Below are 14,785 nucleotides of genomic sequence, written 5' to 3' on the forward strand. Positions count from 1 at the left end.
GAAAACTACACATACAAACCCTAACAGCCATACCATAAAAGAACAACTTAAACTGCACAAACCCCATAATTATCCGCCATTACTTTATTAAGATAGCATCCCGTCCAAACAAAACATCAAACAGACTCTCTGAAATATAGTCCTTACTACCATGTTCTCATGTCATGTTGAAAGTAAAATACGTTATTACATCCTTTCAATAAGAATCAGACCTAAAAGAAAACTAATGGACTGCTCCAGGCAAGAATCCCAATCACACGCCGCGGTTCCACTGCTTTCCACCTATGTTCCCAAGAACACACCCACGTTGCCAAAACAAAGCAAACATGGGTCAGCAAAATGGAATTTACTGGTATGAGTAGACTAACCACATATAAACATTTAAAATCTTTTCTTATCCAACTAACACTTTAACTTTATCATAACCTAATCATTCTCAGCTTGGAAAAAAGGTAGTTCCGTCATCTCAACCGGCATAGTTTCTTCCCAAGCAAAACTTTCATTATATTAACTCATTCTAATAACTCGTTTTAATATCTAAATAATTGAATTACAACTTACCGATATCCACTGTTGTATAAGGGTAGGACCGCGTCCCTGCACAAAATATTATTAATTCCTACCCTCCTGCAAAAGAAAGTTAGAACTTGTATATAACATATGTAGATATCCTATATGTATTCAAAAGTAAGCCCAAACACACTCGCATAATCAAATCAATTTCTCTTATCAATTAATCAATTACTTTTCTTATACACCCACCCTTTAGTACCTACTCCACGATTTGCACTCCACACATTTGCCAAATCACACATTCCTGTGTGCCTCTCTCCCACCGAATACCACAATATTATAGCCACCTCTGGGCTTTCATACACATATTTCACAGCCTCTTTGGGCACAAAAACTCAGGTCATTCATGACACATTCAATGAATACCTTAGGTCATTCCCGCCACATTCAAAGAATACCTATCATATCACTAACGGGCCATTCATGGCACATTCAATAAATGCCCTGGGTCATTCTTGAAACATAAAAGAAATACCCAACCCTACATTCCTGTACTCTCAAGGAATACAACTAACCCGCAAGGCGAATACCTTAGTTCCTCTCTTGGGCAGTCCAAACAATCGGGTCATTCATGACACATTCAATGAATACCCGGTTCATTCATGACACATTCAATGAATACTCATATTTAACGCTAACAGGCCATTTATGACACATTCAATAAATGCCCACCTACATATGACATCATCAATCATAAAATCAATTCCAAAACTTGAGGCGTTGAGAGTTCTAAAAGGGTGCGGTAATTTTTGTTTACACATTATTGAAATTTATTGTATATATTATTTCAGAGAACGAAGGAAATATCTTGATTCAAGTATTTTTGGTTTACGCGTTATTAATTTCATGAATGTATAAGTGTCATAACGTTGTGTATCATAAAAGACTGTAATATCACAGAGTAGTAAATACACGTACATAAGTATATTTAGAAAGGTCTTAGCCTAAAGTCAAGCATGCTAATAGTCCTAGACCTATCCTAATAGACCGAATCATAATTCGAGGTAAAAGTCAAATTTGGGTCAACTGATCAAAGTCAACCCTGGTCAACAGTCAAAGTCAACATGCCAATGGTCTACCGCAGTCAACCAGGCCTAAACTCCTCTAACCCCAAAAGCCCAAAGCCTAAGGCCCATAGTCTAAACTTAAGTCAAAAATAAAATCTAAAGTTTAACACACAAGCCCAACCCACGATTTGGCCCAAGCCCAAATTCAAATTTTACTATTCATCTCCTTCCTCACAAAACATCCACCAGCGCCTCCACCACCTATGCAGCCACCACTGGCCATCTATAACCAAAATGAACCCAGCAGTTTTCATCCCCACGAAAAACCCCACCTACCTATACCATCAATTCATGATTCCATCATACTGTAAAAATCCCAAATCGACGCCATTGATGGTGCGCTAAAAAGCACTTCGCTCACTTAACACCACTCACCTCTCAACCATACCCCCTACAATCAATTCTCATACCACCAAAAACAACTACCATACACATTTGATCGACCCTTCCTCCACACTAGATGGCGCTGCCATTAACGACTTTCTACCCCTGCAACAGCACCCACCCCAAACACCAATCGACCAAACCTCCACTTCACAACCCAACACTTCACCACACAACCAAACATCACCAATTATGGCCGCAACAGTTCAACATCACCACAAATCAAATAAAAACATACTTCAAACACAAAAAAAAAAAGGGACGGTTTGGTGCTGATGGCGACGCCATTAACCACCGTGTCCAGACTTCGACAATTTAAATGCTAAAATTCTTCATAGTTTTATTTACAGAAGTATTCCAAAGTTTTGTATCCGTCGGCACCATTACAGAGTTTACAATATCTCGGATATGTAAAACAGTATTATTGATAGGTTTAGCAGAAACAAATAATTAACCAAAATAAACCTCTTCAGACTACTCACCTTTTATAAACCGAACAGCGAGAAAACCCGAAAGACCGAAGTCGACTGTTGCGCAAAACGATGATCTTCCTCGTTCAAAACCTTTTCTTCTTTCCTTTTTTTTTTTCTAAAACTCTCGCTGTGTTTTTCCCCCAGAAACTCTCGTGAGAAAACTCTATTTTCTAGTTTTATTTTTAACCTCCCCGAAAAACAAGGGTTGAAACTTATCTACTTACTTACGGGCTTTTATCCGTAACTGCTGGATATCCTATCTCTGTTTTATCTATTTCCATTATTATTATTATTATTATTATTATTATAGGAAAAGTAAAATAAAAGACGGGGTGTTATAATATACACACCTTAAAAGGATCTCGTCCCGAGATTCAAGGTAGAGTGTCAGAGAAGAGCTCAGGATGCATCTGCCGTATCTTATCTTCAAGCTCCCAAGTCACGTCATTTTCCCTTTCACTCCACTGCACTTTTACCAAGTTTACAATCCTCCTCCTAAGGTGTTTCACATCCCTATCTACTATCGTGATAGGCCTCACTGTAAAAGTTACATCATCGTTCAACTTTAGCTTTGCTGGCTGAACAACCTCAGTAGGATCTTTCACACATTTCCGTAGCATAGACACGTGGAAGACATCGTGAATCATCGCTAAGTTAGGCGGCAAAGCAAGACGGTACGCCAAACTACCAACGGAGGCTACTATCTCATATGGTCCAATATATCGTGGACTCAACTTTCCTTTCATGCCAAACCTCATAACTCCTCTCATAGGGGAAACCTTCAAAAACACAAAATCGCCTACAGAAAACTCAACCCGTTTCCTCTTTAAATATGCATAACTTTTCTGCCTACTCTGTGCTATCTTAATCCTTTCTCTAATGACTTTAATCTGTTCAGATGTCTCTCTCACTATCTCAGGCCCAAGTAATACTCGATCTCCCACATCTGCCCAACAAGCAGGTGATCAACATGGACGCCCATACAAAGCCTCAAAGGGTGCCATACCAATGCTCGACTGGAAACTGTTATTATATGCAAACTCCACCAAAGGTAAATGCTCCTCCCAGCCTCCACCAAAATCCATTACACAAGACCGTAACATATCTTCTAATATCTGATTCACCCTCTTTTTGCGTCCATCCGTTGCGAGGATGATAAGCGGTACTTATCGCCAAACTAGTGCCCATAGCACGCTGAAAACTCTTCCAAAACTCGGAAGTGAACAAAGGATCTCGATCTGAAACAATACTTACTGGAATCCCATGTAACCTGACCACTTCCCGAATGTACAAGGAAACTAACTTATCTGTATTTCTACGCACGTCAATAGGAATGAAATGAGCAAACTTCGTTAGACGATCAACAATAACCCAAATAGATTCATTACCTTTCCGAGACTTAGGCAAGCCATCAATGAAATCCATAGAAATGTGCTCCCATTTCCACATCGGTATCTCTAATAGCTGCAATAATCCAGAAGGCCTCTGATGCTCAACCTTAACCTGCTGACAAGTTAAACACCGAGAAATATATTCTCCGACATCTCTTTTCATTCCTTCCCACCAAAAGGTCCTCTTCAAGTCTTGGTACATCTTCGTTCCTCCAGGATGAATTGTAAACCGAGAACGATGAGCTTCATATAATATCTCCTTCTTTAACTCTGCATCATCTGGTACACACAATCTCTCATGAAATCTCAATCCTCCCTTAGAATCAACTGCCCACTCAGACGGACAATCATCTAAAATATCAATGACCAGATCATCTAACCGACTCAAAATAAATCGGTCTCTGTGCTGCATGGCAATCACTCTACTGAAAATCACCGGCCTAACCTCCAAACTGCATATATACCCTTCATCTCAGATGCGGTGTAGTCCGGACATCATAAGTCGCTATAATCTCTAAACTCTTCCACTCTTGCACCATAAGAGTGGTCAAAACACCAGGCAATCGACTAAGTGCATCCGCAACTACATTGCCCTTGCCTGGGTGATACTGAATCTCGAAGTCATAACTACTTATGAACTCCATCCATCTCTGTTGTCTCATATTCAACTCTTTCTGTGAATAAAGATACTTCAAACTCTTGTGATCTATGTAAAGCTCGAACTTCTCACCATATAAATAATGTCTCCACACCTTCAAAGCAAAAACCACTGCCGCTAACTCCGGTCATGAGTAGGATAACGCCTCGTATATCTTCAACCTGTCGTGAAGCATCACGACACCACCTTCTCGGTCTTGCATTAACACACAACCCAAACCAGTCCACTAGCATCCAGAAACCACTAGCTTTCCGCTTCTGAGTCGGGATTACTAGAATTGAGCTGTAGTCAACCTCTGTTTCAATTCTAAGAAAGCCTTCTCACAATCATTAGTCCACATAAACTTCACATCCTTCCTAGTTAACCGTGGCGGAGTTGCAATAAGCGAGAACTTCTCAATAAATCTCGATAATATCCAAAAATAACCCCAAGAAACTCCTAATCTCTCAGATAGTGGTTGGTTGTTTCCATTCTTTCAACTGCAAAGAACCTTCTCCGAGTCTACAAGAAATCCCTTCACTAGATACCACGTGTCCCAAGAAACGAATTTCTTCTTCCCAAAATGGCACTTGCTAAACTTAGCATACAACTTCGTTCGGGGCGATGCCTCATCACTATCTTCAAATGCATCTTATGTTCTTACGTGTTTTGTGAATACACTAAAATGTCATCAATGAAAACAATCACAAATTTATCCAAAAAGGGCCTGAAAATACGATTCATCAAGTCCATAAAGAATGCAGGGTGCATTCACAACCCAAAAGGCATCACGAAAAACTCATACAACCCATACCGAAGTTCTAAATGTAGTCAAAGGAATACTCTTCTCTTCAACTCCCATCGATAATAACCCAAATTTTAAATCAAACTTTGAAAATATCTTAGCCCCCTTTCAAACCGGTCCAACAAATCATCAATCCTAGGAAGCGGATACTTATTTTTTATAGTCACCTGGTTCAAATCCCTAAAGTCAATACACATCCTCAAAGTACCATCCTTATTTGAAACAAAAATAGCATGCGCACCCCATGGTGAGTTGCTCGGTCGTATGAACCTGGTCATACACACCTTAAAAGATTCAAACCCATATACTCAAAAGATATGGTTAAGCCAAAAACAAAATCACTAAACATTAAACTCTTGCCCCTTCTTGAGTAATTCCTCGACTTGCACTTTCATTTCGTCCAATAGCTTAGGTGCCAACCTGTAAGCCGACTTTGAAACTGGTGCAGTCCCCGGTAACAAGTCTATACGAAACTCCACCTCCCTCTTGGGTGGCAACCCTGGAATCTCCTGAAAAACATCTTCGAAGTCTCTCACTACTTCCACATCGCTGATATCCCTCGTGGGTATCTCTATAGAGCACAAGAAGCTAGACATCACCGAGTCCTCCTCACACAATCACCGAGTCCTCCTCACACAATCCAAGGTGTGAATTAACCTCGGCATGCTAGGTGTATTCACTATAACCTCCCTCCTCACACAATCCAAGGTAACATGATAACGCGTCAACCAATCCATACCAAGTATGAAATGGAAACCCTCAAACCCCAAAACGATCAAGTCTACCATAAAGACACGGTCTAAGAAACACAACTTAAAACCTTTGCACTCATCATACAAAGTAACAGAACCTCCTAACGGTGTCTCAACACACAAGGGCTTAGATAAAAGGGTAGTTTTAAAACTTTCTTTCTCAACATACTGACAAGATATAAAGGAATGTGAAGCACCCGAATCAAACAAAACTCTGAATGTAAACTGAGATGAACTAAAGGTACCTTCAACATTCCCGTTCTGGCATAGGCTGCATAGGCTCTAGCACGAGTGGTAGTCTTTGGTGCTCTGTTCTGGATTATTACCGCTTGGTAGGGCAATAACGAGATAAATGCCCCACTGCTTACACTCCCAAAAGCCTTTTCAACAAACTATGGCTATGGCTTGGAAGGCTGTGCCGCGGGTAAAAGTAATCTTTGGTCGATCGATCTGGAAGCGGGGAGACCACGAAGGGGAGGGGGGACCCCGCCTCGCATCATCGATTCCGCGAGGTCTATAGCCTCTAGGCTGCCCGTGGTCTATAAACCACCACCTGGTAAAATCCTCCCGGGGTCGGAATACACCCTGGCGATGAAATCCTCCCCGAAACCCCCGGGATGGTGGTCTCAAAAACGGACCCTCCGAGGTATATCATAAGGCCCTAAACCTATTCGGTACGTGGTGCTCTCAAAAGGCCTAGGACTAACAACCGGTATCTCACCAAACTTCCTCTTCCCCGCCCGACTCTCTTAGGGCATTCTACTCCTCATATCTCAAGGCCAAGTCCAACACACGATCAAAAGTGTCCCCATCAAAAGGAATCAACTTCTTTGGACAAGTGACTCTCTAACCTACGTTATGAACTTTTGGTTTTTTCTTCTTGTCGATTATCTACAAGATAGGGAGCAAACCTCGATAACTCATTAAACTTGGTCACATACCCGATCCACGGACTTCCCGCCTTGAGTCAACTCGAGGAACTGTTGAGCCAATTGCTATTTTATTTGCCTCGGAATGAACTTACTCTCAAATTTAACCTTGAAGTCCTCCCAAGTCAAAGTTCTAGTGTCGGACTAGGGGTGAGAGCTCGCCACCAAAACCTAGCGATTGTCATCAAGTTGGTGAAGCACCCAACTCCTCGCTTCAACCTCGATGCGATACGCCTCAAATACATTTTCACAACTTTGAATCAAGACTCATTGCGATCGCATTCCCAACACCGATGAAATCGGCCCGCACCAAAGAGTACCAAACTCCTTATTAAGCTTAGCAAAAGGATCTCCCCTGAAACGGGATGGTTATTCTCGCATAGCGCAACAACCGATTCAACTATCCTCCCCGACATCCAGACTTTGAGTGTTCACTGCAGGTCCAGTAGTATTACCATTACGTGTCTCAACCATGATCTACAATTCAAACAAAACTCCCATTAATATTCACATATATCCAAAACTCTCAACACTATAACCCATATTCCACATCCGAGGATCACTTAGACTTTCTAAATCTAAGCTAACCTAAGCTCCGATACCAAAATTGTCACAGCCCGAATTTCTAAACAAAAACAAAGTGAATATTTGAAATATAAATATCTCAAACATCACTATGTTCACTTGTTTAAAAACCTAGACTATGACAAGGAAAACTACACATACAAACCCTAACAGCCATACCATAAAAGAACAACTTAAACTGCACAAACCCCATAATTATCTCCATTACTTTATTAAGATAGCATCCCGTCCAAACAAAACATCAAACAGACTCTCTGAAATATAGTCCTTACTACCATGTTCTCATGTCATGCTGAAAGTAAACTACGTTATTACATCCTTTCAATAAGAATCAGACCTAAAAAGAAAACTAACGGACCGGGGCAAGAATCCCGATCACACGCGGTTCCATCCTTTTTCCACCCACCTATGTTCCCAGAACACACCCACGTTACCAAAACAAAGCAAACATGGGTCAGCAAAATGGAATTTGCTGGTATGAGTAGACTAACCACATATAAACATTTAAAATCTTTTCTTATCCAACTAACACTTTAACTCTATCATAACCTAATCATTCTCAGTTTGGAAGAAAGGTAGTTCCGTCATCTCAACCGGCATAGTTTTTTCCCAAGCAAAACTTCCATTATATTAACTCATTCTAATAACTCGTTTTAATATCTAAATAATTGAATTACAACTTACCGATATCCACTGCTGTATAAGGGTAGGACCGCGTCCCTGCACAAAATATTATTAATTCCTACCTTCCTGTAAAAGAAAGTTAGAACTTGTATATAACATATGTAGATATCCTATATGTATTCAAAAGTAAGCCCAAACACACTCGCATAATCAAATCAATTTCTCTTATCAATTAATCAATTACTTTTCTTATACACCCACCCTTTAGTACCTACTCCACGATTTGCACTCCACACATTTGCCAAATCACACATTCCTGTGTGCCTCTCTCCCACCGATACCACAATATCATAGCCACCTCTGGGCTTTCATACACATATTTCACAGCCTTTTTGGGCACAAAAACTCAGGTCATTCATGACACATTCAATGAATACCTTAGGTCATTCCCGCCACATTCAAAGAATACCTATTATATCACTAACGGGCCATTCATGGCACATTTAATAAATGTCTTGGGTCATTCCTGCAACATTCAAGGAATATCCAACCCTACATTCCCGTACTCTTAAGGAATATAACTAACCCGCAAGGCGAATACCTTAGTTCCTCTCTTGGGCAGTCCAAACAATTGGGTCATTCATGGCACATTCAATGAATACCCGGGTCATTCATGGCACATTCAATGAATACCCATATATAACGCTAACGGGCCATTTATGACACATTCAATAAATGCTCACCTACATATGACATCATCAGTCATAAAACTCAATTCCAAAACTTGAGGCGTTGAGAGTTCTAAAAGGGTGCGGTAATTTTTGTTTACACATTATTGAAATTTATTGTATATATTATTTCAGAGAACGAAGGAAATATCTTGATTCAAGTATTTTTGGTTTACGCGTTATTAATTTCATGAATGTATAAGTGTCATAACGTTGTGTATCATAAAAGACTGTAATATCACAGAGTAGTAAATACACGTACATAAGTATATTTAGAAAGGTCTTAGCCTAAAGTCAAGTATGCTAATAGTCCTAGACCTATCCTAATAGACCGAATCATAATCCGAGGTAAAAGTCAAATTTGGGTCAACTGGTCAAAGTCAACCCTGGTCAACAGTCAAAGTCAACATGCCAATGGTCCACCACAGTCAACCAGGCCTAAACTCCTCTAACCCCAAAAGCCCAAAGCCTAAGGCCCATAGTCTAAACTTAAGTTAAAAATAAAATCTAAAGTTTAACACACAAGCCCAACCCACGATTTGGCCCAAGCCCAAATTCGAATTTTACTGTTCATCTCATTCCTCACAAAACCTCCACCAGCGCCTCCACCACCTATGCAGCCACCACCGGCCATCTATAACCAAAATGAACCAAGTAGTTTTCATCCCCACGAAAAACCACACCTACCTATACCATCAATTCATGATTCCATCATACTGTAAAAATCCCAAATCGACGTCATTGACGGTCTGCTAAAGCTTCACTCGCCAGGAACACCACTCACCTCTCAACCATACCCCCTACAATCAATTCTCATACCACCAAAAACAACTACCATACACATTTGATCGACCCTTCCTCCACACTAGATGGCGCTGCCATTAACGACCTTCTACCCCTGCAACAGCACCCACCCCAAACACCAATCGACCAAACCTCCACTTCACAACCCAACACTTCACCACACAACCAAACATCACCAATTATGACCGCAACAGTTCAACATCACCAGAAATCAAATAAAAACATACTTCAAACACAAAAAAAAAAAGGGACGGTTTGGTGCTGATGGCGACGCCATTAACCACCGTGTCCAGACTTCGACAGTTTAAATGCTTAAATTCTTCATAATTTTATTTACAGAAGTATTCCAAAGTTTTGTATCCGTCGGCACCATTACAGAGTTTACAATATCTCGGATATGTAAAACAGTATTATTGATAGGTTTAGCAGAAACAAATAATTAACCAAAATAAACCTCTTCAGACTACTCACCTTTTATAAACCCGAACAAATGAGAAAACCGAAAAGACCGAAAGATCATTTGTTCGCTTGAAACGACGATCTTCCTCGTTCAAAACATTTTATCTTTCAGTAACTTTTTTTTTTTTCTAAAACTCTCCCTGTGTTTTCCCCCCAGAAACTCTCGTGAGAAAACTTTATTTTCTAGTTTTATTTTTAACCTCCCCGAAAAACAAGGGTTGAAACTTATCTACTTACTTACGGGCTTTTATCCGTAACTGCTGGATATCCTATCTCTGTTTTATCTATTTCCATTATTATTATTATAGGAAAAGTAAAATAAAAGACGGGGTGTTATAGTATCAATACACATGCCACATCAACTTATCAGATTTGTTTCTTCTTAGCTACAAACAACTAATAAACTTTCAAGCTTGTACTGCATTATCTTTACTAGTTGTACAGCCTGTACTTCTCGTTCTACTAGGCAAGTTATGACTTATAAGGCTAAAAATCTCAGGCAGTTCTGCAACCAATACCAAACAAGTATTATAGCTTTTAAGGAACAATATTTTTGAAATGAAATCACCATAAAATATTGCAATCAAAAGACCTTAAGATTTGGTTAATTAGTAGGTTTCTGCTTTCTGGTCTTAACGACTGTTCACACAAGAATGTTTTTAATATTTCTACTATATCTTGTCAACAGTAAGAACGCCAGAAAACTGCCAGAGAGGATCCAGCAAGTGAGTACTTGTTGAGCAAAATATTGTATGTAACTATGACAAAAGAGATGGGTTAGCTTGTCCTGGACATTATACTTTTTACATAGTCCTGCTGTTTTACACCCTATAATTAGTGTGTGATAAGCTAGTGTGCATTTTCCGCAAAAGAAAAATAATAACAATGCAAAATCCAGATGAGTCTGTATGAATAAGAAGGACCTATATGTACAAGGATGTGAGACAAAAACTATACGGTCCTAGCACAATCTCATGTAAAAAAAAAGGTGTGAGGTGTTGGTGAATATATAGACAAAGTTGATAACTATGCTTATAGTAAAACAGAAATAAACAGATCTTTAAAAACAGGAAACGATAAAGAGTATATAAACTACAAATACCTTCAAGACTGCCAGGTCTTCGTCACGATTTACACCAATCAACCTACCCTCAAGCAAGTTTTCTTTGCACCAAATGAAAATTATCCCCATAGATACCTTCGTTTGACGCATCATCCATCAGCTATGCAGCTCATGACCAATACACTCAACCTTTAGAGGCTAGAATATTAACGCGTGCAACTACTTGGCAGGGCTTTGGATTTCTAGAAGAGCATATTACCAACAACTACACAAAATGAAGAAATAGAATAAGAAACTTAAAATGTAAGAAACTCTAGTACCACCATCAATATAACAACCATAACAAGATAACCCATATCCATCTGAGTTCTAACCATAGTCAATTGGAATAAACCTCATCAAACAACGGTTATCAAATTCACCCAAATTGTCAAATAACATCATCACGATAACTAGTCACACTATATCTCCATGCCAAGCAACTCCAGAACCATTACCTTCAGGAACCTTGCCCAGGAAGAGAATAATTGACATTATCATATATCATTCAAAGACATGAATGAAGTTTTTTTCTGTTCAGATAGGAATAGCGGCACAGTGGGTGATGCGCTTATGGGTTTTCTAAGAAACCAACAAAAAGATTGAAGCTTGTTGTGGCTCACTGATGCAAGATAGTGATCAAACCAATTTACTAATTCTGTAAAAACATTTTGTAGTACAATGAGAAGTCGATAACTGGTATTCTGTCAGCTTCTCTTTAATTTACGACCTCACTTCCAAAAATAGCAGCACCAGCAATAACGAGAATTATATCTATATTATGTTTAAGTTTGAAAATAGAATAATTAAAATCAAATTACACGTTATTGACATGAAATTCAAACTATCATGTAAAACACAAGTACTGAAGATCGATTAATGCGACACATTGCTGAGAGTATTGAAACAGGCAAAAGACCAAACTTTAGCTTTTGCAAACTTGCCATTATTGCCTATATGACTGCCATTAAAGAAATTGTAGATTGTATGGAAGTTAACTAGGTTCCTGGAACCTGGAATTGCCCACTGTGACTGAAGCTCCACCAAAATAATCAGTGTATCCTAGGAAGGATAATTTAGGAAGGTCAACCGCTAACTACTTACTCAGATGGAGGCTTAGTCCGCACTTCTCTAATTAAGTAAGTGACAAAGTGCTCCTGTGTGTGTAATCATGGATCATCAACATATCCCCTAAATGCTTCTTTATACTGTCAACACGGAGTGGATCTGGTGGTTGACAATCGTTCGGACTTGGTAAAGGTTGTCGCAACACCTGTAGTAGGACACAGGGTTTATCGCGATGCCTGCGGACTGATTTAGAAGTTCTTTGAACTCACCACATTGATGAGCACCACCACCACTAACAAGAACCAAACTTACTAATTATAACGAAATACAGACCTGTGGCACTTGCTAGTCATCCTCAGATCACCTCATAACTTGTACTGATCAACATTATATCAAGGTTTCAACGGTATTTATTCAAGACCAGAGTGAACAAAGTCCGACTTCAGCTGTTCAGCCAACCAATCTAAGATAGAGTAAACTTCCCTGCTGAGGCAATGAGTCCTATCATCAGCAACGAATTCATGGACAACCCCGTTCACCTCAACCCAGCTACAGCCAGGTTTCTTCTTGACTTTCCGATCTTTCATCATCCTTCTTGTCTCTGAGGCTTCTACCCATCGATGTTCCGAGCAATAAATGTTCCATAGAAGTATATATACTCCATCATCATCAGGTTCTAATTCAATTATCTTCTTTCCTGCTGTTTCAGCTATTCTTGAATTTCCATGAACTAGACTAGCACTTAATAATGATCTCCACAGCACAGCATCCGGTTTAATCTGCATTCTCCCAATAAATTCCTTTGCTTCTTCTATGAGCCCAGCACGTCCAAGCAGATCAACCATACATCCGTAGTGCGCAATCTTGTGTTCCAAATGATAGGATTGCCTCATTCTGTCAAACCATCTCCAACCTTCATCAACCAACCCTGCATGACTACAAGCTGAAAGAACTGCAACAAATGTCACCTCATTTGGTTCCATACCTGACCTCAACATCTCAGAGAAAATCTGAATTGCACGAATCCCACTCCCATGAACGGCGAACCCTGAAATCATTGTTGTCCATGAAAATGTATCTTTCATTTCAATCTCCGCAAAGACCTTCTCAGCTGTATCAAGGCTTCCGCTCTTTCCGTACATATTTATCAAAGCATTGTACATTGTAGCATCTGAATACAAATTCATTTTCTCAACATAACCATGAATAGACCGGCCAAGATCGAGAGCACCAATATCAGCACAACCCGAAAGAACAGCCACGATTGTGATAGCAGTTGGAAGGTCACTACCTATACTTTTCATTTCCTGAAAAACTTCCAAACCCTGAATAGGTTTCCTCCCTTGGACATAACCAGTAATCATAGCAGTCCATGAAACTGTGTTTCTCCTCGGCATTCTATCAAATAACTCTCTAGCCGATACCAAATCATTACACTTTATAAAACCATGAAGCAAACTAGTCCACGAAACAACATCTTTAATAATCCCCATCTCCCTAAAAACCAACTGTGCTACTCTAATCTCACCATTCCTACTATACATATCAACAAGCGCATTACCAACAATCATCTCCAACCCTAACTCATATCTATAAATCATCCCATGAACCATTTTCCCATGCCTTAAATCCTCATTCCTACCACAAGCCGAAAGCGCCCCAACAACTGAAAAGTTATCAGGTCTAATACCCAACAATATAAACTTTGAAAAAACACAAAGTGCTTCAAAGGGTTGATCAATGTGCAAGTGGTGAGTAATGAGACTAGTCCATGAAATAATGTCAGGGTCAGTTATCTGACTAAACATCTTCTGGGCTTCAATGGGTTTATTAAATTTAGTGTAACTGTTAAAGATTTTGCAAGTCAAGTGTTGGAGATTGTGGAGTCCTTGTGTTATGACTTGGGCATGAAGTTTCTTTAGTTGTGATAAGTTTGTGCAATTTTTTAGTAGCGTGTGGCTGTTTTTTCTATTCATTTATACAGAATGGATCAACTGTTGAGAATGTAAACAAGAATTACAAGCTATAAAATTTGCATTATCAGTAGAAACCTAGATTTGAACAAGTGTTTAACGAGTGAAGATGAGCCTTAGGCTTGAGTCCAATGGCTCCCTATCCCTCTAAAAGTAGTTTTAAAGTCAATAAAGTAGAGCTAAAATCAACAAAATAGAGCTAAAAGTCAATAAAGTAGAGCTAAAATCAACAAAATAGAGCTAAAGTCAAAGGATTTTACTCTCTATCTCTATTTTACTAAAGTCAATAAAGTAGAGCTAAAATCAACAAAATAGAGCTAAAGTCAAAGGATTTTACTCTCTATCTCTATTTTACTCTCTATATACTAAAGTTACAAGTATGCAAACCTTGCTAAACATCGGTTTTTTTAAGTCTTGAAACTCGTTCCTCG

At 39.3% G+C, this 14,785-nt stretch overlaps 1 pseudogene across 2 annotated transcripts; it reads right to left on the reverse strand.

Moving 5' to 3' along the window:
• Positions 1 to 59: 59 nt before the first annotated feature.
• Positions 60 to 14,468, reverse strand: LOC147480387 (putative pentatricopeptide repeat-containing protein At3g15930 pseudogene; annotated as a pseudogene). Of its 2 annotated transcripts, none has more exons than XR_015203897.1 (3): positions 12,715 to 14,468; positions 11,314 to 11,539; positions 60 to 282 (listed from the first exon to the last, which is right to left on the reverse strand). The product of XR_015203897.1 is annotated as a putative pentatricopeptide repeat-containing protein At3g15930 pseudogene, transcript variant X2 (transcript). The 2 variants fall into 2 exon arrangements; XR_015203896.1 differs by having other exon boundaries at positions 11,772 to 14,468.
• Between the last annotated feature and the right edge of the window lie 317 nt (positions 14,469 to 14,785).

This window comes from Coptis chinensis, chromosome 8 (assembly GCF_015680905.1).
Source record: "Coptis chinensis isolate HL-2020 chromosome 8, ASM1568090v1, whole genome shotgun sequence".
Classification (NCBI taxonomy): Eukaryota; Viridiplantae; Streptophyta; class Magnoliopsida; order Ranunculales; family Ranunculaceae; genus Coptis; species Coptis chinensis.